This window comes from Mercenaria mercenaria, chromosome 14, assembly GCF_021730395.1.
Source record: "Mercenaria mercenaria strain notata chromosome 14, MADL_Memer_1, whole genome shotgun sequence".
In the NCBI taxonomy this organism is placed as follows: Eukaryota; Metazoa; Mollusca; class Bivalvia; order Venerida; family Veneridae; genus Mercenaria; species Mercenaria mercenaria.
The window spans coordinates 8,787,812-8,815,508 of record NC_069374.1 but is presented as its reverse complement, the minus strand read 5'-3'; the positions used below and the strand labels follow the sequence as shown (position 1 = coordinate 8,815,508).

The window sequence follows — 27,697 nt, the reverse complement described above, 5'->3', positions numbered from 1 at the left end:
AACAGTTACACCCCTGACTGTTATGCACAAAGAAGAAAGAAACACATGCCGAAATATTACACTTCGGAAATTCAGTGGTTTAGATCCACTTCTTTAAGTATGCCATTTCTATGGAAGAGCAAAACCCAATTCCCTTCTAGGCTTTCTGTATGATTTTATTAATGAATATCGGGAACTAAAAGAAAATGGTTTAACAGTTGATGACAAAAATAAGAAAGGTTTAAATAAAAGCTTTTGTTTGCGACGCACTGACAAAGAGTATTCCTTAAAATTCAATGTATTAAAGGACACACAGGAAATTATGCTTGTAAGAGATGTTGTATCAAAGGATACTTGAAAACAACAGGGTTATTTTCTATTCTGCTGAAATATTTGAGGCAACATCAAAAGGGATTACAGCTATGAAATACAACCATCTTCAAATACATGCTCAGCAATGTAACTATGACACTGATTGTTTCAAGGAATTCTGTTTGGACTATATGCACCTTGTATGTCTTAGGGTAGTGAAGAACATTCTTTCGTTTTTTAAGTACCGCCCTCCAACTGTAAACAGTCCTTCCGCCACATCAGTAAGAGATTTCTAACAATCTGACATTGGACATTTCAATAAGCTGGCATGTCTGTAAGTGCATCAATATAAATCACTACATTACTTTTAATCAGCATCATTGTTTTATGCTCAAATTTCCAGTGCTCAAGTTGATACTAACCAAACAGCATTCTACAACAGAACCCAAATGAGCTCTTGAGTGCTACATGGAACTTTGCTCAATGACATCATTGACATGTCCCAGAAAATTTGGCTGCAACTGCTGTGAAAGTAGACGAAATCTGGCAGATGCCAGCAGAGACAGAAGAGGAACTACTTGACCCTAATAAAAAGCTTAAGGATGAACCAGGAAAAACTGGTAGGTTATTTTTTTTTGTTTGTGGGTTTAACGCCGTTTTTCAACAGTATTTCAGTCATGTAACGGCGGGCAGTTAACCTAACCAGTGTTCCTGGATTCTGTACCAGTACAAACCTGTTCTCCGCAAGTAACTGCCAACTTCCCCACATGAATCAGAGGTGGAGGACTAATGATTTCAGACACAATGTCGTTTATCAAATAGTCACGGAGAACATACGCCCCGCCCGAGGATCGAACTCACGACCCTGCGATCCGTAGACCAACGCTCTTACCTACTGAGCTAAGCGGGCGGGCTTGGTAGGTTATTGAAAGACTGCTTATTCCCAAGGGCTATATATTAGAGCCATGTCAGGCTGTCTACAGTTATATCTCTTAAACTTCACTCTGGATGTTCAAATAATTTTACATGCATATCTACCATCATGAGCCCAAGGAACATGTCACCTTGACCTTCACCTTAATTCTTTTAAAAGTCAATAAATTAAGAAAATATGCAATTTAGCCGCCATATTATATGGAGGTATTCATCACCTTCAGTGATAGATCTAGTTATTAAATGATTTAATGATTGAAAGGAATCGTTCGATACCAGTCGTGTAATAAACGACCATTCCATGAGTATGGTGAAATATGCACTGCTTGTTCTTTTGTGTGTAATACTGAAACACCTACTTTTGTGCGATATGATTGCTGTAGAACTGATTGGACCTATATCTTTACAATTGTTTAACAGAACTTGTTTTGTTACTTTTTACAGTCCCAATATTATTGTACATTCGGTGGAAAAGATGTTGACACCACATCTTGTCTGATAATGAGTATTACAGGATCAAATAAGGTTTGGTCATTGTATTCCCTAAAAGGATTCAAAGGATTTCAAAGAAGTGGCGCTGATTATTAGACTAAACAGTTTTTCTAACGTATAGCACAAGACACCAGGCAACCTTGATCATCAAACTTCAGTTTTACATCTCATTCTCTCTATTTAAAGATAAATAATAGTATTTTATCCAACGATTCATTGGTTCGTCATTCAGACATCAGAAGAACTCTGTAACTTTTTCCAGGAACTCCGTAGCAATTATCATGACAGGTTATCAGAAGAACTCCATCCTTCGTGTAACACTTCCTTCCCCGTGTTATCATGTTTGCTACATACTGTTTTAGGTCTTTCCAGCATATAAAGAGAAATTAGAATCCACGAGGGTTTGTGTGATCTATTTGAAAACAAGCCCCTCTACAAATATATGAAGAAAATGACAACTAAGAGCACAACAACAGTAGCCAGCCTGGCGGCTCAGCTTAGCTTGAACTGACTGGAATCCTGTTGCAATCACTCTATACATGTACATACATTTTAAACAAACATTGCTGTGAAATCTTTAAAGGAAAACAAGACAAATGATTTTGAAGACATAATATTCAAGCTATTAGGTTAGAAAGAAAAAATTGTTCTAAATCAGCAAAATAAAGTGTGCAGCAAATTTGGAAAGCAGAAGTAGATCTGATTCAACCTCTAACACAGTGAAACATTATGCTAAGACCAATGATATAAGGCCTAGAGCAAAATAAGTTTTTTTTAATGAAGCCAGTTTGAAAGCATTAAAAAGCAAGGTTTCTTTTTTCAATTACATTTCTTGTATTATTTTCATTTTAAAACGTTTGACCCTTTCTGTGTTGAAAATTTCAGAAGAATCGGGCAACTGGTTTCGAAGAATTGACACTCTAAAGTTGAAGAAGATCGTGAAAAATTGCCATTTTAGCGTGACATGCATTTTTTAATTTATTAGACATGCGTGCCCAAAACAAATTTTAGATTATATGGATCTTTTTTGGTGTTTGTACTATAGCACAGCCATCTACTTTTATCAGGAAACAGTTCGCTTTAAAGAAAAACAGCATTTCCTCGTTTGATGGTTTTTCAAAAAATATAGCCAAAATAGCATTTTTATACATTTATTATTATTTGCTGTGTGCAATAAACAATACAGGAAGCTTTAAATGTATGTAACCTGACTTTTTCATTAGTCAATAGACACCACTTTAATACCATATCCTAACCTTCTTCATAATACTGCATGCATGCTAGTGGCTCGTATCCTTAGATGCACCAAATTTGTCCCAAAAGTCACGGTTTGACTGTGCACCTCTTCTTTTGCTCACTGTTTTACAACAATATCAGATATCTAAGATAAATCTGTCTTAAAATATTCCTTATTCTGTCCCAACAGTCACAGCTGTATTAACTGCATATAATCCTGTTCCAATACTTCTCTAAATACAATCATGCATATTTTTATGTTCATTTCTTATCTATGGACATTTTTTAACAAGACTAATATAAATACCTTTAACCTGTTTAAAGTAATTCTCAGAAATGTTTTTGTTACTACCTTAAGAAGTCTAAAAATTCTCCCAAAAAGTACATGGATGACAGATTTCCAGAAATTTCATGTTTTCCAGCAAGAAGTAGCATTAACTTGTTGAAACCTGCAAATTTAAAATACTGACTACAGTTTACAGTGTTGAGGATAACTCTTTGTCCTGGCAATAGAAACTGTGACTGTTGGGACACTTTATACCTAGAGCTGTATGTTGTAACAAAGTTAAATTTCTAGAATAAAATGGATGAACTATCAGTAGAATTCAGTTTTGGCATGGAAAGTGAAGAATTCAGAAACTGGGTGTGAAATTGAAAAGCAGTTTAAAAACAACACAGCTGCGGGGCGACAAAGATGTAGATCTGACAAAGATCTATAAATACTAAAATTTGTTTTGGGCACACATTTCTAATGAATTAAAAAATTGCATGTTGCTCTAAAATGGCAATTTTTCACAATTGTCTTCAACATTCGAGTGTCATACATGTATCTTCAAAACAAGTTGCAAGATTCCTCTGAAATTTTCAATACAGAAAGGATCAAACCTCTTGAAATGAAAATAATACAAGAAATGTAATTGAAAAAAGAAACCTTGCTTTCAAACACTGGCTTCGTTAAAAAAAGGCTTATTTTGCTCTAGACCATGCATACGTATTTCAAGCCCGTCAAAAGTATCCAGTACTGTTTGTAAAAGTTTTTATTCACAAATCAGCTTTATTTCATGAATGGATAAAACAAATTATGTGATCTGTCATCATAATACATACATGTACATGTGTATATAGATAAAACTTAAACAAGTGGACAGGTTATTCAATGAGTAATTGTTATATGTCTACCAGTATATAAAAGCAAAATTAGGATTTGTTTTACCGAGCATGGTACTAAAGAGTGAGTAATTTCAAAACTACAATCAAGACAAATAAAAGAATTAAGCCTGAACAAGAGGCTAATTTGTCTCTCAAGTCTAAGCTCTGAAACTGCCCGGATGCAAATAGATTTGCACACAATCCTATGTCTGTCTTTTACAATCTTCTTTGTAGTGAGTTGCCATTTAGTAACTTCTGTTTGTCTGATCTTTAGCTCACCTTAGCACAATGTGAGCTATTGGGATCACCCAAAGTCTGTCATTGTGCTTCTCAACAATCTGACTGTTGACACCCTAGGTAAATTCTGAATTTGGATAACCTGAGGTCAAAGACTAGTTTGCTAGGTCAAGTCATAGAAAAAATGTGGCAACACTCTAGATAAAATCATATAAAAACCTTGTTAACACTCTAGAGGCCACATTTTAGGTTTCGTCCTAAAACTTTGTCGGAATGTTTGTCTCCATGTAACCTAGGTCAAAATTAAAAGCGTTACCAGAGGTCAAAAACTAGATCACTAACTTAAATCATAGAAAAACCTTGTTAACACTCTAGAGGCCACATTTTCAATTTAATCTTCTTAAACACTGGGTAACCTGAGGTAGAAAAAACTAAAAAAAAAAACTAGGCCTTTATGTCAGATCAAATAAAAACCTTGTTTAGCTCAAAAAGCCATATTATAGGTTTTTCTTTAGTTACCCTAGTGTGTTCATTAATAAGTTTCTGTTAGTTGGTTAAATGTCGCTTTCTAGTCATTTGTTTCCATACTTGTAAATCAAAGTCTCCAGGGTTAGATATAAAACTATGTATATCATGCCAGGCAAACACTTTCAACATACTGCTTTAATCTGTGGCAAGGCTAAGTCCGTTATTTATGCAATATGCATTAGTATTAATACACATGTAGTAATGTGTCCCAACAGTCACGGTTTTGTAATTATGCAAAAAACTAATTTAAGTACTTAATGTAGCTTTCCCATGTACAGATGTTTGTTTTAAACTGTTCTGATAAAAGTTAAGTTTCAAACTGTTAAATTTGGTATTCTTACATTATTATTATTATGAAATGTATTTTTGTTTATTTTTTTTATGAAATATCATTTGTCATTGGTTAGTGCTTTAAGGCATTTAGTTCTTATAGTATGAAATACTATGTGGTCAATATGATGCCAAAACAATTGTTATTGTTTTAATATTATATTGCAATAAAATATGCAGAAATATGCACAAAATAAGGAAGGTCTAATTCGCACAGGAACATGTCCCAACAGTCACATTTATATATTTAATTAATTCCTTTATAATTTTTAGACAAAACAGAAGAAAGATTCGTATATAATTATTTCTTACTACTTTTATTTTCAGCTTTCATAAAAATGGTAAATGTTGGCACTAAGTACATTTGATTAAATACTATAAAATGCACACATATTAAAAACGAAATCGAACAGAATACTGCATTTTTTTTTTCAATGAGTGAGATACTAGATTATTCTCATTTCCTGACATATAGCACAGACATTGTGAAAATGCATTAAAAAACAAGAATTTTGCTCAATTTCACAAATAACTGCATTGTATGCATTCTGTATTATGCATTCGACTAATAAATTCTCTGTTCTGTTCTGTTCTGTTCTGTTCTGTAATATCTAATGTATTGTCCCAACAGTCACAGTTTGAACCAAAAATAATGACTTAATTTTTCACATCATATCTCAAAAACCACTCAAGGTATGTTTATCAAATTTTGATTATTTGCTTTAATGGCATTGTAATATATGATAAATGTGTTTTTGTTAAGAAAAGTTATTGTTTCAACTTGTTAGAAAATTGAACATGGTCAATACTCTTTTTATGCTTTCATTTTATCCTTATTTTACCAATTATTTTGATATTTGGATGTTATTCGTGCAGAAAATATATGTATATTTCATCCTCTACATCCAATCTAACTCAAAATTCAGAAAGGTACTGATACACATTTCTATTTCAGTCCTAGAGTTTTGTGTAATTTTCAACACACTTTTTAATTTCTCAAAGATTTTCTGTCAGTCATAGGCATTTTTTAAGACAAATGCAAAGTTTTCTATAAAACAGTATTTGTTTGATAAAATTTGAAGTTTCGCCCACTAGAAACAACTCAGTTATTTACATTTGCAAGAACTTTATTTTTTTACAAAATGTCACGCTTATTTTGCTTTAGGCCATAAGAAATTGTGAAGAGGTAAATGAGTTGATACAATATCTAAGGTTAAATTGTTTTAAATGTGATGGAGCAAGTGGAGCTTAGTATTTTGCTCTTGAAAGAATCATTTTCATCTCACAAAGCAAACCTTTTAAATGAATTCTATATACATTATCTTTTTTAAATTAACTTCTCTGGTATATGTGTGTTACAATATCAGTCTACAACATGCAGGAAAGGACTGAAGTAACAGTGTAGTCCCCGTCCATTTTCCATACACTTCTTATGTTTGGATATCTCAAAAATCTGGATTACTGAAGAGTCAACTTGTCCAGTGTGGACATCAGAAATAAATCTGTATTTGGTGTGCAAGATCAAATGGAAGCACTAATTTAAAAACCTTTTCTGTAATTTAGAACAAGTATAACTTAAAATAGTCACAATGGCTATTATACCTGTAACCATTAATTAAGAACTTGATAAACTTGAAAGCTCAAGTTCATCAACTAACTCTTTTCATAAAACCTGGTTGTGCCTACTGCTGTACATTATCAACTCTTTTCTGAAGCTCTGCCATATCTATCATATCTATATAAGAAAATTAGGTCCAGCATATATATGCAAACTGTTATATTTCTCTTGTTGAGCTAAAACTTTTCTTATTTCCATAGCAACTGAACCACAATAAATGTACAACCTACAGTTTTTTTTTAACTTTTCTGACAACAGTATTCCAAAACTGATTTAAACTTAAATTTGCTGAAAATATTCTAACAATTAAAATTTCGAACCAAGTCAAGAATATAAAGTACCAATACAGCAAAACTATATTAAGGTTTTTGTGCAAATGTACTTGAGCATGGTCATTCCTAGCCCACATCTCAATGCAAATATTTTAAGTGAAAACAACCTGCCTAGTCCTAATCCCAAAACGACATATTAGGTATAATATACAGCCTATTTTTGGAATATTATCATATACAAAGTACATCAAGAAACACAACAGCAACACTTGGTCAATGTCAATGATAATTGACAAGAAAACTACATTTACTTGACTGTTTTTAGATTTCTACATGATTTTACAATACTACTGCACAAAATTCAAATAAACATGTACAATGATAGTAAGAAAACATCAAGGGTGAAACTGTTTAGTTTCTAGAAGTACTGAGCATATGTCTACAACAGTAACAGTATAGTATACTATTATGTATTTAACAGTGTTAAAAACTTTTATAGAATCTACTACATAATACCCGGTAAACAAGATGTAAAACTTTCAAGTACACCAGGTTCTGTAAAACAAGCTTAAGTCTACACAATATAGCAATGTTTCAAACATATTTCAATTTCACACAACTGACAAATATTAAACTGTTAATTAAGGCCTAAAAAATTGTTTGTACCAGGTATTTCAAGCTACCCTAAACTTTTGGCCAGACCCTTAATGCTTTTATCATGTTTGCCTTGAAGAATTTCTTTTCCAATTTTTTAACAAAATGTTACAGAACTGCACTTTTAATGCTGAAAAAATGGTCAGAATTGTTAGAAATCAACTTACTTAAAGTAAGCTCTAAAGGCATTATAACCCCTTTATTCGCATTTATTTTACAAGTTACAAACATCTTTTTTACGCCTTAACACATCCACAATACAAGTATTCAATTTCAGAACAAGTCCAGTGTGCATGGTGTGAATTTATGTATTATTTAAGAGACTTCAAGTTATAGTGTCTTAAACTATTATTATTAGATACTTTTCAATCGTTTATCAAAATGTGGTAAACACTTTTTTTCAAAACATTGAAAAGACAATAGTTGCATCTTCCATATTATATGGGGGAATATTTTCGTAGATTTTGAAAATCATCAGTAAACATAGGGGCCTATTTTTGTGGATTTCACAGTTGAGACAATCTACAAATTAAAATCTCAGTCATGTAAATTTCCTGTTAATTCTATGTGCAAAAGTTGAAATCCACAAAGTCATAAGACCCAAAATATCTGCTTTTAAATTAGCAAAAATCCTGAAATTTTGTGCCCATGAAATTAAACTACATTGTATTTCACATATAACTAACATATACTTATTTATAACAAAGATCAACTTATCATTCACTTGTGAACACCATGCTGACTGATGTTTTCAAGTCTGTGAAAGATACTTTGATCCATACTAAAATAACCGCATTCTATCTATATATCTACAAACTTACCTCTTTTTCTAAAATTGGAGACCTACAGCTGCTGTTCTGCAATATTTTTCACTTACTTCTTACAAGTTCGTTCCAAAAATGAAAATATTTCCTGCTGAAAGTTGTCAATGTACTGTCCATCCTGAAGAATTCTTCTCACATCAACATTATATATGTATAGCAGTCTCTCCTGTTCAAGTTTAAAACTTTTCCACTTAAAATCTTTACATTCAATGCATCAATGCAGAAAAATCCTACAATATCTGTAGATCAAATATGTTTCAAACTTTCATTGCAACGACATTTCTCGAGTTTATCTAACATATTTTAAATTTTTCTACCAATAACTTCTCATTTATATTTACTTTCGAGAAAGAAAGCAAATTTTGGTCCTGGTTCCACTGCTTCTTTAAGATCTTGACCTTTACAAGATGGATCTTTATCTATCCTTTGTTTCTATTTCTTTGTTAATTCATCTTCTTTCTCTTTTCTGACACATGATTAACACCTTTCACCTGGAACATTTGGACCTGCGTACAAAATGCACTTATTCAGGTTTATCAAACCGAATCGGCTATTATTCTTCTTGGTTACATTCTTTGTTTCATAGGCTTTTGTTCTTGCATACTGTCTGTTCAATGCCTGATCCTACATCTGCAAAGATCAGTTCTTGCTCAACTACTTTATGTGAAAGAATGTTCAACATAATTACAGACTGTATGTCTGAAATCAGATATAGTTGGTACCAATTCTTTGTACAAATCATGAATTCTAAGCATATATTTAGTATTAGTATGATCAACACTTCCATCATTTACATCATCAACCTTGATCTGTAGTCCAAGGTACTCTTTTTCCATTTGTTTTCACACCCGTTTTTCTAAAACTGTGTATAACCAAAACCACCCATTTCATTTTTAACAATGCTAAAGAATCTGAGCTTTCCAATGCATACGTGTTTGATATAATTTCCATTTCCTGTATTTCCTCATCTAATAAGTTTTGAGTGAAAGAATCTTTCTGTATGCGTGCTGTTTCTAAACCTTCTCCACATTTTGCTGTTCCATTTTTCACTTTTGATTTGCTATTTCTTATTCAAACTTTTTGAGAAACAACATTCATTTTACCTTCTTTCTGAAAAGTGGCAATTGCTCCTTAGCTTTCATTGTCTACTGTCAGATTTTTATAATGCTCCTCAGTTGCATTTTCGTTCAACAACTGAAATAAGACTCCACTGATTAAAACATTGTTGGAGAACAGGCTGTAATAGTTTTTGGTGTAACAATGGACTGGTTTCAGTTTTCGGTGAGAAATACTAAATATAACTGGACATTGTGACAACTTCCTCGATCAGGTTTACTACTGACAACAGTTGGAAGAAACAGCCATTTTTGCAGCCTGTAACAGAAAATAAAGAGTTTGAAATGCCAGTATGTAAATCTTACTATGTGTTTGTGTACACAGGGCTTTTTTTCGCTATAAATCTACCTCCTGTAAAAGGAGGTAATCCCAATGCAAAAAAGTATGTTTTTTTCCCAAAGTTGAATTTAAAATTCCCAAATGATTATACATTTTAGGGTTTTTGCAGTTTTAAGATTGTTTTGCTGATTTGTATGTACATTTAGGTAAATTATAATACTGTTGAACAATTACTGAAATGCATTTCATTAATATTTCACACAAAAACACATTTATATAAATTTTGGTAATTTGTAAATTGTCCCAATCAAGACAATTTCCGAGAGCATTTTCCCAATTCCGCCGGTGTCGGTGGCATTCCCAAATTGATGAAAAAAAGGCCTGGTACATGTAGCAAGACTTAATGTCTATACATAATATACGAGGGCCATAGCGGCCATATATTGCTTAGAAAAGTTTCACATTCAATAATCTTGGTAGGTCACTAATGGAACATTTCTTTGAAGTGAATCTTAAGAATCAAAACAACAGTTTAGAAGATGTTGTTTGCAGAATTCTTTATTTTTAGCTCTGGCAGAATAATTTGAAGAATACACAATAAACATTTGTGTGACATATTTTAAAAGTATGCAGTTTCAGACAAGATTTCATTTTAAGATTCTGCTACTTTTTTAAGAGAAAAAAGATTCTATGCTCTCTCGGAGACCATGTGTTTGATAAATTTGATTACCAGAGGGAGGTCCATGCCAGGATAATATGAAATTAGGTTCTACTTTAAACTGTTCCTAAATATTAAAATGTATGATGTTTAGTAAGTGATACGCATAATTTGTTCCATCAGATCTGTGACAGTGGGTCGCCGAACCCGCCCAGTTTGTCAGTAATGTTCAAGCCTTTTGGGGAATCTAGCTTGTCAAGTGGTGATGCTCGACGCCCTCTCTCTTAAGTTGGTTAGTCACATGCTCAATGATTAGGATGCATTCACAGTCATTCATGTTATTTTCCGTATTTTTACTATTTCAGCAATAACAAATATTGACATTGTCCACATATAAGTTTCAGTATAATTCTAACAAGAGGTCCATGATGGCCCTATATCGCTCACCTGTTATCATTGCACTTGAGGACAAAAAGGTCCTCAGAAAAAATATCTAAGTCATCTACTTTGCATGTACAATCATCCTATGAAGTTTCAACATTATGGGTCAAGTGGTTCTCTAGTTATTGATCGGAAATGGTTTTCAATGTTCAGGCCCCTGTGACCTTGACCTTTGACGGAGTGACCCCAAAATCAATAGGGGTCATCTACTCTTCATGATCAATCATCCTATGAAGTTTCAACATTCTGGGTCAAGTGGTTCACTAGTTATTGATCGGAAATGGTTTTCAATGTTCAGGCCCCTGTGACCTTGACCTTTAACGGAGTGACCCCAAAATCAATAGGGGTCATCTACTTTTCATGACCAATCATTCTATGAAGTTTCAACATTCTGGATCAAGTGGTTCTCTAGTTATTGATCGGAAATGGTTTCAATGTTCAGGCCCCTGTGACCTTGACCTTTGACGGAGTGACCCCAAAAACAATAGGGGTCATCTACTCCAGCAGCCCTACAACCCTATGAAGTTTGAAGGTTCTAGGTCAAATGGTTCTAAAGTTATTGCTCGGAAATGAAGTGTGACGTACGGACGCACAGGGCAAAAACAATATGTCTCCCCCAGAGGGGGGGGGTGGGGGGGGGGGGGGACAATGACAAAATGCAGACAATGTCAAAATAGCTGATTTTGGCCTTTTCAGGAGCCATAACACTGGAACCCATAATGGGATGATCTGGCCAGTTCAAGAAAGGACCCAAGATCTTACGTTGATACAAGTTGTGTGCAAGTTTGGTTAAAATAAAATCATAAATGAAACCACTATCGTGCAGACAAGAAATTGTTGACGGACGGATGCACGGAAAGACTGACGACGGACAAAGGGTGATCACAAAAGCTCACCTTGTCACTATGTGACGGTGAGCTAAAAATATTGTAAGCAAACAAAAGAAGGATCTGCCAAATAAAAACAAGAGCACTGCAATGCAACGCAAATGCAGAGCAATATTCACATAAAATGAAGTCATATGACCTTTGATCCCTAAGTGTGACTTTGACATTGAATTTAGCCATCCGAAACATGCGCTCTACACATCCTTTCAATGACTGAAATCCATCAAGGGGTTCAAGAGTTACAGGACAGAAGGGAAATTGCTAACCAACACACAGACAGACGGACGGACACCGAGGCGATAACATAAAATGTCCCTGCTGGTGTATACAAGAGGACCATGATGGTCCTGAATCGCTCACCTGTCCCAACATGACCCAGTTTTGAACTGAGTATGACGTCGTTTTTTTTTCTATTATTTGACACAGTGACCTAGTTTTTGAGCTCATGTGACCCAGTTTTGAACCTGACCTAGATATCATCAAGATGAACATTCAGACCAACTTTCACACAGATCCCATGAAAAATATGGCCTCTAGAGAGGTCACAAGGTTTTTTCATTATTTGACCTACTGACCTAGTTATTGATGGCATGTGACCCAGTTTCAAACTTGACCTAGATATCATCAAGGTGAACATTCTGACCAATTTTCATGAAGATCCATTCAAAAGTATGGCCTCTAGAGAGGTCACAAGGTTTTTCTATTTTTAGACCTAATGACCTAGTTTTTGACCGCAGCTGACCCAGTTTCGAAATTGATCTAGATATCATCAAGATGAACATTCAGACCAACTTTCATACAGATCCCTTGAAAAATATGGCCTCTAGAGAGGTCACAAGGTTTTTCTATTATTTGACCTACTGACCTAGTTTTTGACGGCACATGACCCAGTTTCGAACTTGACCTAGATATCATTAAGGTGAACATTCTGACCAATTTTCATGAAGATCTTGTGAAAAATATGGCCTCTAGAGAGGTCACAAGGTTTTTCTATTTTTAGACCTACTGACCTAGTTTTTAACCACAGTTGACCCAGTTTCGAACTTGGCCTAGATATCATCAAGATGAACATTCAGACCAATCTTCATACAGTTCCCATGAAAAAAAAAACCTCTAGAGTGGTCACAAGGTTTTTTTTTTATTATTTGACCTACTGACCTAGTTACTGAGGACACGTGACCCAGTTTCGAACTTGACCTAGATATCATCAAGGTGAATATTCTGACCAACTTTCATGAAGATCCATTCAAAAGTATGACCTCTAGAGAGGTCACGAGGTTTTTCTATTTTTAGACCTAATGACCTAGTTTTTGACCGCAGCTGACCCAGTTTCGAATTTGACCTAGATATCATCAAGATGAACATTCAGACCAACTTTCATACAGATCCCATGAAAAAATATGGCCTCTAGAGAGGTCACAAGGTTTTTCTATTATTTGACCTACTGACCTAGTTTTTGATGGCACGTGATCCAGTTTCGAACTTGACCGAGATATCATCAAGGTGAACATTCTGACCAATTTTCATGAAGATCTTGTGAAAAATATGGCCTCTAGAGAGGTCACAAGGTTTTTCTATTTTTAGACCTACTGACCTAGTTTTTGACCGACGTGACCCAGTTTCAAACTTGACCTAGATATCATCAAGGTGAACATTCTGACCAACTTTCATAAAGATCCCATGAAAAATGTGACCTCTAGAGAGGTCACAAGCAAAAGTTTACGCACGGACGGACGGACGCACGCACGCACGCACGGACGACGGACGCTGCCCGATCACACTTTGTGACATGTGAGCTAAAAAAGAATCGAGATCTCATGGTGATACAAGTTGTGTGCAAGATTGGTTAAAATCAAATCATAAACAAGAGCTCGTCGAACACGAAATGCCCCCTTGATGCATTCAGTAATTGCACAAGGAACAGAAATTATTAATGTGAAAGTAGGTCACTAGGTCAATAACAAGGTCAAAGTTCTTTTCAGTACACAAACCTATGCATGTGGTCCAAATTTGAAGGGTGTAGGTACAGAAATGTGAAAGTAGGTCACTAGGTCAAGATCAAGGTCAACTCATGTCAAGGTTCATCTTGCCACTCAAAACTATACATGTGGTCCAAATCTGAATGATGTAAGTTATGAACATGAAGATTCTAAGTTTTTCCCTATATAAGTCTATATGAACCATTTGACCTCTGAGGCAGGGCCATATTTGACCCGAAAGAGATAACTTGAACAAACTTGGTAGAGAACCACTAAATGATGCTACATTACAAAATACCAAAGCCATAGACTTTGTGGTTTTGACAAGAAGATTTTCCCTATATAAGTAAATGTAAACCATGTGACCCCCAGGGCGGAGCCATATTTGACCCTAGGGGAATAATTTGAATAATCTTAGTAGAGGATCACAAGATAATGTCATATACAAAATATCAAAGCGCTAGGCCCTGTGGTTTTGGACAAGAGGTTTTTCAAAGTTTTTTCCTATATAAGTCTATATAAACCATGTGACCCTAGGGGTGGGGCCATATTTGACCCCAGGGAAATAATCTGAACAATCTTGCTAGAGGACCACTAGATTTTGCTACATATCAAATATCAAAGCCCTAGGCCCTATGGTTTTGGACAAGAAGATCAGAAACCGTTTAACTGTTCCTGGCCAATGTGACCTTGACCTTTGACCTAATGACCTCAAAATCAATAGTGGTCATCTGCTGGTCATGGCCAACCTAACTATCAATTTTCCTGACACTAGGCCCAAGCGTTCTTGAGTTATTGCCTGGAAACCATTTTACTGTTCCTGGTCACTGTGACCTTGACCTTTGACATACTGACCTCAAAATCAATAGGGGTCACCTGCTGGTCATGACCAACCTCCCTATCAACTTTCATGACCCTAGGCCTAAGCGTTCTTGAGTTATCATCCGGAAAATGTTTTACTATTCAGGGTCACTGTGACCTTGACCTTTAACATACTGACCTCAAAATCAATAGGGGTCATCTGCTGGTCATTACCAACCTCCCTATTAACTTTCATGATCCTAGGCCCAAGTGTTCTTGAGTTATCATCCGGAAACCGTTTTACTATTCAGGGTCACTGTGACCTTGACCTTTGACATACAGACCTCAAAATCAATAGGGATCATCTGCTGGTGATGACCAACCTCCCTATCAACTTTCATGATCCTAGGCCCAAGCGTTCTTGAGTTATCATCCGGAAACGGATAGGTCTACATTCCGACCGACATCTGCAAAACAATATACCCCTCCTTTTTCAAAGCGGGGCATAATGAAGCTAATATTGTGCAGACAAGGTCAAAAGCCAAGTCTGGCCCTTTCAGGGGCCATAACTCTGGAACCCATTTTGGGATCTGGCCGGTTCAAGAATGGAATCAAGATCTTCTGGTGACACAAGTTTTGTGCAAGTTTGATTAAATTCAAATCATAAATGAAGCTGCTATTGTGCAGACAAGGTCAAAATAGCTAATTCCAGCCCTATCAGGGGCCATAACTCTGGAACCCATTATGGGATCTGGCCGGTTCAAGAAAGGAACCAAGATCTTATGGTGATACAAGTTTTGTGCAAGTTTGGTTAAAATCAAGTCATAAATAAAGCTGCTATTGTGCAGACAATGTTTGTTTGTTTTGGGTTTAACGCCGTTTTTCAACAGTATTTCAGTCATGTAACGGTGGGCAGTTAACCTAACCAGTGTTCCTGGGTTCTGTACCAGTACAAACCTGTTCTCCGCAAGTAACTGCCAACTTCCCCACATGAATTATCAGAGGTGGAGGACTAATGATTTCAGACACAATGTCGTTTATCAAATAGTCACGGAGAACATATGCCCCGCCCGAGGATCGAACTCGCGACCCCGCGATCCGTAGACCAACGCTCTTACCTACTGAGCTAAGCGGGCGGGCTTAAGGTCAAAACAGCTAATTTTGACCCCTTCAGGGGCCATAACTCAAGAAACCATAATGGAATCTTGCCAGTTCCAGAAAGGAACCAAGATCTTATGCTGATACAAGTTGTGTGCCAGTTTGGTAAATATCAAATCATAAATAAAGCTGCTGTTGTAAAGTATTACCGTATAACCCCGTATTAACGCCCCCCCCCTAATTAATGCCCCCCCCCCCCCCCCCCACGTTTTTCTGGGAAAATAAAAAAATCTTACCTTCAAAAATTGGTCCTAGATCCAACACAATAATATCCAGATAATAACAATTCCATAACAATACAAATGAATTTCAAAAAAAACCCCCACATTTTATTAACACAAACTTTTAAACATGTCAACAGGCATGGCACAAATAAATCTACTGTGTGTAAGTACTGAATATGCTACGTGCAGGTAAATCCACATAAACATCTGGGTTCATAAACGCTACAGTATTGATCGAATTTAACTCGGATCACGTCACTCAGCGTGCGACTTTACACAGATTCCCAGTACGATGACGTATCGGGTTAATATGTCAGTGCATGAATTGGGATGAATAGGGGGGCGTTTATACGAGTTACTGACATTGTTTGGATCAAATTTTTCGTAAAATGCATCGCCCCCGGGGGCGTTTAAACGGGGTTATACGGTAATTGTTTCTTAGGTAAGTCATTTCAGATCTTATTCCTTCTCAAGCAACTTGAAGACTCCTCTTTGTATAAAACAAAGTTAGATTTCAAATTTTAAAGAGGTTGGGCATCAAAAAATGTCTTCAACGAATAAAAACCGATTTCAACTCATTTGCATAAATGGCAAATGTAATTGACAGGAGAGATTTTACTATTTTGACACTAATTAGATAAAATCTGGCAGCAAATACTTTAATCAGTAAGCGTTGACTTTTTGGCTTGCAGCTATCCAATTAAGATGACTAACAATCAAACAAAAATGTTAATTGACCAAGAAAGTATTTTATCAAAGGTTCTATTTGAATAGATAGTGTGAATAAAGTAACAATAGATCATTATGGCTTCAGGTCTTATTTTCAGACACATAGTAAAATATTCAGAAGCCATAGGATAAAGCTGAATGTAATTTTAAAGTATAAATTTTGAATTTAGGTGAAAATCATAAATCTAATTACATACATTTTCAATCAGCAAAATAAGTATAATAACAATATGAAAATATTTAAGAATAACCAAATATTTAGTGTTGTGCAATAACACAGTAATGAACAATTTAATACCATGTTACACATTATTGACTTGAAAATACACACCATGCACAAAGATGTCAAACTGCTTCAAGGTCACATCTCAAAATACCTTCAGTGACTTTTTCCATGTAAGTGCTGTATCCTTTAAAAACAATCCATCAAATTCATGGTATGGTTGTACTCGCATGTTTTCTCTGTTATTTTGAAGATGTAAGATATCTTCTGTCCAGTCCTGAAAATAAAAACAACCAGATGTAATAAAAGCATTCGAAAAACATATTTCAGATTATTTTTTGCCAATGACTTGACATAAGATATATGACTGTAAAATGAGGCTGTAACAAAATGACCAGTTACCTATTGAAGATCAACTAAATATTTCAAATTAAACATTGTATTTGTTAAAACAAATATGAGCCATGCCATGAGAAAACCAACATAGTGGCTTTGCAACCAGCATGGATCCAGACCAGCCTGGGCATCTACAGAGTCTAGTCAGGATCCATACTGTTCGCTTTCAAAGTCTATTGCAATTAGTGAAACTGTCAGCGAACAGTTTGGATCCTAACCAGACTGCGCGGACCCATGCTGGTCGCAAAGCCACTATGTTGGTTTTCTCATGGCGCGGCTCATATGCTTTTCCAGTTGAAGCACCTGCTGTTCACTTTGCCGAAGATATTTCAATCATATACTGAAACAAATATCCTCTATGAAAGTAAACATATCTCATTAAAACTTAAGGACTTATGCAAGAACATGGGGCAAAATTTTTCCCAGTAACATAATTTATTCAAACTTTGGATATTGAAAGACAATCATCTAAGAAACAAAAATATGCACTAAAATCATATGTCAAGGGTACTGAAAAAAGAGTTATCTGCCCTTGAAAACAGCTTACAGCATTTCCCCAACAGAATCTGCAAACATTAGCAAAATTCACAAAATATGTGGTTCAGGTAACATTGCCAAAAAAAAAAAAAAAAAAAGGCAGGTAAGATTTTTTTTTTGAAAAACCCATGCAGAGCGGGTTCAGGTCTGATAAAAGCTGATGCAAGTTTTCAACGATTTATATCAAATACTTTTTGAGCTAGGTGATTCAAAAGGTGAAAATGTGCATTTTTGACTATCTTAGGGGCCATAACTCTTAAAATAGGGGGCAGAGCCAGACAAAAGGTAGGAGGTGCACAAGTTCGTATCATGATAAAGACTCATACAAGGTTTAATCAATTTATATGACATACTTTTTGAGCTAGGCACGTCATAAGGTAAAAATGTGCATTTTTGCCTATTTCAGGGGCCATAACTCTGAAAATAGGGGGCAGACCAAAATGAACAAGAGTGCAAGAATGTCACAATATACGCCCATCACAGCAAATTTCTTTATTCTAGCACCTGTATTTGCAAATGGAATTTTAATTTCGTGGTTGTTTAGTAATAACTGTAAGTGTTTTGTTTTTCTAAGTCCACAAAAATACTCCTTCCCAGGTAGAGATACCTTAAAGTACACCTAAAATTGGAAAGTAACATCTATGTTGTACCACAGAAAAGTGGTCTTGGTTTTTCCCTACGGTCATTTATAAAAAAGTTACAATATAAGTTATTTATAGTAACAACTAACTGAAGTTAATTTTAAAAAAAAAAAACAAGAGGGCCAAGATGGCCCTAGGTCGCTCACCACTCACCTGAGATACACAACACAATACACCTTAACAGCGTAAACATGTTTGACCTAGTGATTTCATGGAAAATTAATATTCTGACCAATTATCATTAAAATTGCAGCAAAAACAAGTATTTTCTTTGATTTTACCTAGTTTTTGACCCCAGATGACCCATACTCGAACTTGACCCAGATTTCATCAAGGCAATCATTCTGACCATATTTCATGAAGATCAACTGAAAAATAAAGCCCATGGTTCATACAGAACTTGGCAAAAAAAAAATTCAAGGACTTTTCAAGGACTTTTTATCGATTTTCAAGGACTATTTTAATTGCTTTAAATCTTAAATTACAAAACCATTTAGGCTCTTCATAAGGCATTATGATAGAAGAAAAGTTACAGAACAGTTTTATTTTCCATAAGCTACAATAGCATATCTTAACCTTTATGAGATCTTCAATGGGATTACGTTTCATGAGCTATATTTGCCTGTATACATACTAGTACATGTTTCTTAAAGTCTTTCAAGCTCTCAAGACTAGTCTTCAATTTGTCCTCAAGGGACTTCACTTCTTCTTGTTTTTCTTTCGCCACTCGTCTCATAGCATTTGCCTTATCACACAAAGTACACACTTATGCTTGTCAGACTTAAACTCCTTTAACCATGATGAATAATCATCCTGTGTAAGCCATTTACTGGCGAAACTACATTTATTTTTGGGGCCACTCATTGTTGTTGATAAGTCACGCTACAATGACCTTGCGCATAATATTTTAACGTTGTGAAAATCGCTATTCCGTACCTAACTTCCGTACCGAAATGGTGTTCAACTAGCGTTCCCTCCGTGGGTGTGCATGTATCTTTATTTTACACCGTTTTTTCGCTCGTTTTGATTTATTTATTATTTATTTTTTGTATTTTTCCCCTACAATACGACTGCACCCCAGTTTTTAGCAAAATTTAAGGACTTTTTCAACTTTTTTTCAAAATTCAAGTACTTTTTCAGGGGATTTTTTGGAAGAAAAAAATCAAGGACTTGGGATCAAATTTGATAATTTGTATTCAAATTGTAATTTTATGAATAAATTATACTTACCTGACATATGTACATATGGATTTTTCTTCTCTCAAGGGACGTAACTCGCTCTAATAGTAATTCCGGTACGGTCCGTTTTAAACGGATTTTAGCCTACCGGAAGTAGTCAAACATGTGCAAAATAAAAGTGAAAGCAGTGATGTTTGACATTCAGTTTTCAGAGGTGCCATACAAGGTGACCTAATTTTTAAAGTGGGGAGGAGGGAGGGTTGTTACATATGTCAGGTAAGTATAATTTATTCATAAAATTACAATTTGAATACAAATTATCAAATTTTATTTTATAAATTAGTCACTTACCTGACATATGTACATATGGATTATTCCTGATTCCCATAGCAATATCTTTACAGGTGGTGGGTCTTCCACACAATCAGAAATTTATACATGTATATACACATAACTCCTCCCAGGAACTAAGTCTATCTTCTTGAATCAAGACTATTTACAGTTAATATACAGTACAATTAGATGATCCATCTTGAACACATATAATCGGACAGTAACTTAACCCCAACATATTACTGTGTACACTATTTACAGTAGCTTCTGATACCAAGAAAATGGACACTGTCTTCACTGAAACTCGCCGGGAAGTGAAAACTCATACTGACCAATTTATTATAGATTACTTAGATCACTTATGACCTAAGAATTTCAAAACATCAACACTGACATCTCTTAGGTAAAATTTAGTGAAAGTTGTTGAGCGACTCCAATCCGCACTGTTGAGTACATCATTCATAGAAGCTCCTTTAAAACAGAGCCCAAGATGGAGCAATTGACCTAGTAGAATGCCCTTTAACTTTTGGGTCCATTAATTGATTTACTCTGTAAGCTCTCTTGATTGTTTTTACGATCCATGTTGAAATTGTCTGTGCTGAAGCAGGACGATGTGGTTTGATAGTTGTGAGAAAAAGTTTCAATTCTTCAGATTCTGTCCTGAATTCTTCAGTTCTTTTCAGATACCAAGTCAGTGACCTTTTTGGATCTAGAAGCTTGTTTTCTCTGAAAAAAGGAACAAAAACAGTTTTACTCTGATGGTTTTGTCTATCTTGCTTAGCTAAACCATGTCTGAGAAAGGTAATACCTTTCTTTTGAATGTTCACAGAACTGTTACCAATACGCAAAGCTTGCAAATCACTGCATCTCCTGAAAGTTGTAATGGCAATCAGAAAAACAGTCTTCCAAGTAAGATATTTGAGACTAGCTTTATCAATGGGCTCAAAAGGAGGCTGTTGTAACATTTTTAAAACTAGAGGCAAATCCCATTCAGGTATCAACTTATGTAGTGGTGGTCTTGAGTTAAAAACCCCTTTTAACAACCTAATAATACTAGGATGTTGTCCTACCGGGAATTTTTCGACTGGTGGTAAAACAGCCGAAAGCATAGACCTGTATCCAGTATTGTTCTGTATTTAAGTCCTTGATCATACAAAATGGCTAAGAAATTTGCACAATCTGTTAAAGATGCCTGAAAAGGATCAATTTCTTGTGAATTACACCAGCTACTGAATTTTCTGAACTTGGAAGAATAGTCTTTTTGTGTGCCTGCTCTCCAAGAAGCCGTGAGCAATTTTCTAGTGAGTTTTGAAAAACCCTTTGCTTTGTACTGTTGGTTGATAACCTCCAAGCAGCCAGTTTTAGAAACTGGGGGTTCTGGTGAATTACTCCGTTCTGACATAGGAGGTTCGATTGATCCGACAGATATATCGGGTAATCTATCAACATTTGCAGAAGTAAAGGGTACCAATGTTGTCTTGGCCACATTGGTGCAATTAAGATCAGTTCGCACGGAAAACTGCTCATGTGATTCAGAACTCTTGGAATCATGCAAAATGGTGGATAGGCATAAGCAAACATTCTCTCCCAGTGAATTGATAGGGCATCTTGTGCAAATGCTTTTGGATGAGGTTGCCAAGCACAGAACACTAGACACTGACGGTTCTCTGCTGTTGCAAACAAGTCTATTACTGGCTGACCCCAAACCTGAAAAAGTCTTTGACATATCACTGGATTCATTGACCATTCTGTTGAGTGCAATGTTTTTCTGCTCAGGGAATCTGCTATTATATTCAATTTTCCCTGCAGATGTGCAGCTTTCAGGATTATTTGATTCTGAATAGCTAGTAACCAAATATCCCTTGTGCGATTGCACAGGCTCACTGAACGAGTACCTCCCTGCTTGTTCAGGTAGTGAACAACTGTCATGTTGTCCGAGCGAATCAAAACTTGTTTGCCCTTCAATGCTGGGAGAAAATGTTTCATAGCCCGATAAACTGATTCCAACTCCAGGAAGTTTATATGCAGTATAGCATAACTCTGATTCCAAGTCCCCTGTACAAACTGATTCTTCATATGAGCCCCCCAACCATTTTTTGACGAGTCCGTCACCAGTTCCACGTCCATCTGAAAATTGTCTAAGGGCCTGCCTTTGAGGAAATTTTTCTGTTGTAACCACCATTTCAGATGATATTTTAGCTGTGGAGTACAAGGAATTTGGACCTCTAAATTCATAGAAACTGGTCTCCAGTGACTGAGCAAGTGTAACTGTATCGGTCTTAGAAAGAGACGTGCATTTGGTACTAGCTCGATGACTGAAGCTATGATCCCTAGAACTATCAGAAATTGTCTTGCTGATAATTTTCCCTGACACAGTTCTAGAATTTTCCTCTTTAGTTTCTGAAACCTTTCTGGAGTTGGAAATACTAATCCTTGTACAAGATTGAAAAGGGCCCCTATGTAGGTTATTTTCTGTACAGGCCCTAACTGTGATTTCTGAGTATTGATCACAAAGCCTAGTTCTAACAGGAGATTGAGCGTAAATTCCTTGTCTTTCAGAATTTGTAAAAGACTCTGGTTCAGTTGTAACCAGTCGTCTAGGTAAACTGCAAGACGAATTGCTTTTGATCTCAGATATGCTGCCACAACAGACACTATTTTTGTAAAAACCCTTGGTGAGACTGTAGAGCCGAAACACAGTGCTCGAAATTGGTAAACTTTGTTGTTTAGAGCAAAACGAAGGAATTTGCGATGTTTTTTGTGAATTGGAATATGGAAATATGCATCCTTTAGGTCTATAGAGAACGCCCAATCCCCCTTTTTTACAATACTCAGTACTTTTGCTAGTGTATCCATCTTGAAATGCCTCTTCCGGAGATACCTGTTCAAGGGTTTCAGATTTATGACAGGACGTAAATCCCCTGTCTTTTTTGTTACTAAAAATAGCGTACTGTAGAAACCTTTGTTCCAATCCTGTTTCAGTACTTTTTCTATAGCATTTTTTTTCTAAAAGTGAATTTACCTCTTTTTCCAAAATGACCATATTTTTTGTATTTGTACGTGTCTGTTTGACACCTAGAAAAGGGGGAATTTGTTCGAATTCCAGTTTGTAACCGTGTTCTATTACAGACAGAACCCAAGAATCTTTCGTTATTTCTTTCCATTTGTTTATGAAATGTGATAAACGACCTCCAACAGGTATCTCCGGACGTAAAGTCAACACACTCACCTGAATTTTGTCATTGTGTACCAGCCCTGGTAGATTTCCCTCTACCCCCTGCAGGTTTACCGGCTGTTTTGAAGGATTGTTTGTCACCAGCTTTTCTTGTCGTGAAACCTGATCTGGAATATGTATCTCTGCTTGGCGCTGTGAAACTAGATCTGGAGTATGTATCCCTGTTTGGCAATTTGGGGATCCGAAAAGAACTTTCTGATGTTGACTGTCTACCGTAAGGCTTCTTAGCAGGAGCTGCCTCACTTGCACTTGAACTTTTACGTTTCAAAAACATTGTTCCCTTAGATTTGTTTTCTGGCAACAAGTCATCTAAAGTTTTCTTTTTGTCTTTCTTTGATCTGAGCATGTTTTCAAGCTCCTTACCTAGTACACCATCACTTGTCAAAGGCATGCTTGAAATTGATCTAGCCGAGTCTAACTCAAACAAAGATGTATCATTTATTGTCACTTGTCGTCTGATAATGTGAAAAAATGCACCTGCACGACCCCACTGATCCAAACTCTTGGTACATAAGGCAAAAATGTCTCTCACTTTCTGTGTAACAGCCTCAGAATTATCATCATCCAACATATTTAACAACATGCCCAAAGCTTGCTGAATATAAATGTTCATGACAATTCCCATATATGCAGACTGTTGACCTCGAAAAGCCGTTTTTTCAACCATCTTGTTTGGCTGCGTCAAAAGATATCTGCCCCTTTTTGTGAAAGAAGCCTTTGGACCATGCTTTCTTTCTAAACAGTTTTCGACAATATCGTCTAAAGTCGGAACTTTCAAAAAATTTTCTGTATCTTCATCTACAGGAAATAACTCTTTGTATTCCTCTGAAAAAGCTGTCACAAGGTTTGGATTTTCAGCTCTATAGCTTTGTTGCAGAATTTCCTTCTGAGAGTCTTCAATTTTAATTCCCTCCTTTTTCCACTGCGGAAAATGGTTCCGTATACGGGAGTGTACGCATTCCGTATATTCCTAATATACGGGCGTATACGGAAACATTTTTCCCGTATATGGAACATTCCATATACGGGAATCCCGTATTCTTTAACTGGACATTCATGTTTCTCTCACATGGATCCGTTCATTCATACTTAGCATAAACGTTTCAACAGTTTATGTCAGTATTCAAAGTTAGGGATTGTCAAGGTTCAAAAGTATGTTTAAGGCGTAGGTTTTGATCATACTTTCAGGAAAGATACCTTTTATATGATATTCGTATATTAGACATATACGGGACTGTATACTCCCGTATATGCACATATTTTTCGCAGTGTTCAGAGGCATTTTAACTAACGCATCTTCACCAAACATTTCCAATAAACAACGTTTTGTTTCCTCGGATTGTGGTTGAATATCACACTCATTATCCGAAAAATTATTATCCGAAAATTTTTCACTGTCTTGCGGATGTAAAGAAATTGTATCGTCATTTCTAGGGCTTTTACCATTCCCCTGCGTCTGTGAAGGGTCATTTGTCAAACCCATTTGAGTGCAAGCTTGACTTTGTGTCAGCTTTTGTTGCAATAATTCCATCATAGAATCAAATTTTGCATTTAATTCCGTGTAGTTAGTGTTTACTATCTGTTCTAGCTCGCCTATACGCGACCGTCTTTTAGGCGTCACTTTCGGAGCTGGGATATCTTTCCCAGACAATTCTCCGTCCTCTAATTCGGACATAGAAGCGTCTTTCAACGTAGCCTGAGCCATACTAAGACACCATAAGATCCAATAGAGCAAGTATAAACAATACGTCCGCCTTGTGTGGCGCCGAGAAGAAAACTGAATGTCAAACATCACTGCTTTCACTTTTATTTTGCACATGTTTGACTACTTCCGGTAGGCTAAAATCCGTTTAAAACGGACCGTACCGGAATTACTATTAGAGCGAGTTACGTCCCTTGAGAGAAGAAAAATCCATATGTACATATGTCAGGTAAGTGACTAATTTATAAAATAAAATTCAAGGACTTTCAAGGACCTGTGCGAACCATGAAGCCTCTATCGCATACGCAAGGTTTTTCTTTGATTTGACCTAGTGACCTAGTTTTTGAACCCAGATGACCCATATTCAAACTTGACCTAGATTTCATCAAGGCTATCATTCTGACAATATTTCATGAAGATCAGTTGAACAAGAGCTGTCCGTAAGACAGCCAAGCTCGACTATTCGAAATATTGTCACAGAAGCAGGAAATTATTACCCAAAATGTTAAATGTCAAAAGAGTTTAAGTTCGAAAGGGGACATAATTTGACCAAAATACATATCAAAGTTATGGGACTTGATGCTATCAACTAGTTTTATAACCCCGAAGAAACATGTTAGGTTTAAATTCAATATCTGCATTAGTTTTGGAGATAGTAACTTGCATGTAAACTTTAACCAGAATTTTCTAAGTCCAAAAGGGGGCATAGTTTGTTCAAAATACATGTTAAGAGTTATGGAACTTGACCTAGTGAGGCTGGTAATTGACCTAGAAAAGGAATAAATAAGATTCAAAGCTATATGCCTTTTGGTAATAGCTGTATGTACTTGCACGCAAAACTTTAACCAGAATTTTCTAAGTCCAAAAGGGGCATAATTTGCCCAAAATACATGTCAGAGTTATGGGACTTGATTCTATCAACTAGTTTTATAACCCCGAAGACACATGTGAAGTTTCAATTTAATATCTATATTAGTTTTGGAGATAGTAACTTGCATGTAAAACTTTAACCAGGATTTTATAAGTCCAAAAGGGGCATAATTTGCCCAAAATACATGTCAGAGTTATGGGACTTGTCCCAGTGAGGTAGGTAATTGATCTAGAAAAAGAAAAAATAAGTTTCAAATCTATATGCCTTTTAGTAATAGCTGTATGTACTTGCACGCAAAACTTTAACCAGAATTTTCTAAGTCCAAAAGGGGGCATAATTTGGCCAAAATGAAGGTCAGAGTTATGGGACTTGGTGCTATCAACTAGTTTTATAACCCCGAAGACACATGTAAAGTTTCAATTCAATATCTGCATTAGTTTTGGAGATAGTAACTTGCATGTAAAACTTTAACCAGGATTTTCTAAGTCCAAAAGGGGGCATAATTTGCTCAAAATACATGTCAGAGTTATGGGACTTGACCCAGTGAGGTAGGTAATTGATCTAGAAAAAGAAAAAATAAGTTTCAAATCTATATGCCTTTTAGTAATAGCTGTATGTACTTGCACGCAAAACTTTAACCAGAATTTTCTAAGTCCAAAAGGGGGCATAATTTGGCCAAAATGAAGGTCAGAGTTATGGGACTTGGTGCTATCAAATAGTTTTATAACCCCAAAGACACATGTGAAGTTTCAATTCAATATCTGCATTAGTTTTGGAGATAGTAACTTGCATGTAAAACTTTAACCAAAATTTTCTAAGTCCAAAAGGGGGCATAATCTGCTCAAAATACATGTTAGAGTTATGGAACTTGACCCAGTGAGGTTGGTAATTGTCCTAGAAAAAGAATAAATAAGTTTCAAAGCTATATGCCTTTAAATGATAGCTGTATGTACTTGCATGCAAAAACTTAACCAAGGTGTGACGCCGACGCCGACGCCGACGCCGACGCCAGGGTGAGTAGAATAGCTAGACTATTCTTCGAATAGTCGAGCTAAAAATACAGCCTTTATCACATACACGAGGTTTTTCTTTGGTTTAACCTAGTGACCTACTTTTTGACTACAGATGACCCATATTCAAATTCTAACTAGATTTCAACAAGGCAATCTTTCTGACTTACTTTCAGGAAGATCAATTGGAAAAAAAACAGCCTCTGTCGCATACACAAGGTTTTCCTTTGATTTGACCTAGTGACCTACTTTTTGACCCCAGATGACCAATATTCGAACTTGACCTAGATTGCATCAAGGCAATCATTCTGACCAAACTTCATGAAGATCAATCGAAAAATACAGCCTCTATTGCATACACAAGGTTTTTCTTTGATTTGACCTAGTTACTTACTTTTTGACCCAAGATGACCAATAATCATATCAACCTAGATTTTATCAAGGCAAACATTCTGACCAAATTTCATAAAGATCAATTGAAAAATACAGCCTCTATTGCATACACAAGGTTTTTCATTCATCTGACCTAATTTTTGACCCAAGATGACCCATATTCAAACATGATCTAGATTTCATCAAGGCAATCATTCTGACTTAATTTCATAAAGATCTATTGAAAAATATAGCCTCTATCGCATACATAATTTTTTTCTCTGATTTTACCTAACAACCTACTTTTTGACCCCAGATGACCCATATTCAAACTTGACTTAGATTTCATCAAGGTTATCATT

General features: G+C 35.8%; 1 long non-coding RNA gene across 1 annotated transcript in view; it reads right to left on the bottom strand.

Moving 5' to 3' along the window:
• Window positions 1-3,971: 3,971 nt before the first annotated feature.
• The window catches only part of LOC123526317 (uncharacterized), a 42,241-nt gene continuing 18,515 nt past the window's right edge, over window positions 3,972-27,697 (bottom strand). The window contains exons 3-4 of the long non-coding RNA XR_006681560.2: window positions 17,168-17,336; window positions 3,972-9,938 (exon numbers count right to left, since the gene is read on the bottom strand). This is a non-coding gene — a long non-coding RNA (uncharacterized LOC123526317). The remainder of the gene's footprint in view (window positions 9,939-17,167; window positions 17,337-27,697) is intronic.